We start from the raw sequence: 832 nt of genomic DNA, 5'->3' as shown, positions 1-832 counted from the left end.
AGATTAAGAATTATAAATACTAAAAAAAAATATATATATATATACATATATACATATGCTGGAAATGCTTTTGACTTCTTAGTTATTGTTGTTGCTGTTGTTATTGTTGTTTCATTTCTCTTCTAATTTGTGCAGTGGGTGTAGGGAGGGCTGGGGCAGAAGGGAGAGAAAGAGAGCAATCCTTTTCTTTGAAAGGTGCTCAGTACATTGTGAGAAATTATTAATTTATTCATGAGTGCCAAGAACTGGCAAGAAATGGCTGAAAGAAAAACTCTTTAGATCTATTGAAATGAACGGCATCGATTCGGCTTGTTGACTTCCTTTGCCCTCTCGAGCAGATACTGGCCGTTACTATGGAGGGAAATGTCTGGAACAACAACAACAACAACAACAACAATAATAGCAGAACCATTAACAACAACAACAATGACAGTAATAATAACAAAGACAACATTAGTAGCAATTACAAGAAGAACAACAGCAATAGTTGGAGCAGTGATATAACAACAACTGCAGTAACAGTAACAACAACAACAACGACAACAAAAACAACAACAACAACAACAATAATAATAATAATAATAATAATAATAATAATAATAATAATAATAATAATGATAATAACTAATAATAATAATAAAAATAATAACAATGATAATAATAATGATGATAATAATAATAATACAACAGCAAAAACAATAGGACATTAAGAACAGAATAACAGAGAAAACAACAACAGCACAGTAACAACCATATATTGATAACAACAATAATACCACAACAACAGCATCAACTCAATAATAACAGCACTTTTACAATAACACCACCATCA

Source organism: Octopus bimaculoides, chromosome 13 (assembly GCF_001194135.2).
Source record: "Octopus bimaculoides isolate UCB-OBI-ISO-001 chromosome 13, ASM119413v2, whole genome shotgun sequence".
Lineage (NCBI taxonomy): Eukaryota > Metazoa > Mollusca > Cephalopoda > Octopoda > Octopodidae > Octopus > Octopus bimaculoides.
The sequence above is the reverse complement of the archived record's forward strand: the minus strand, read 5'-3'. Positions refer to the sequence as shown.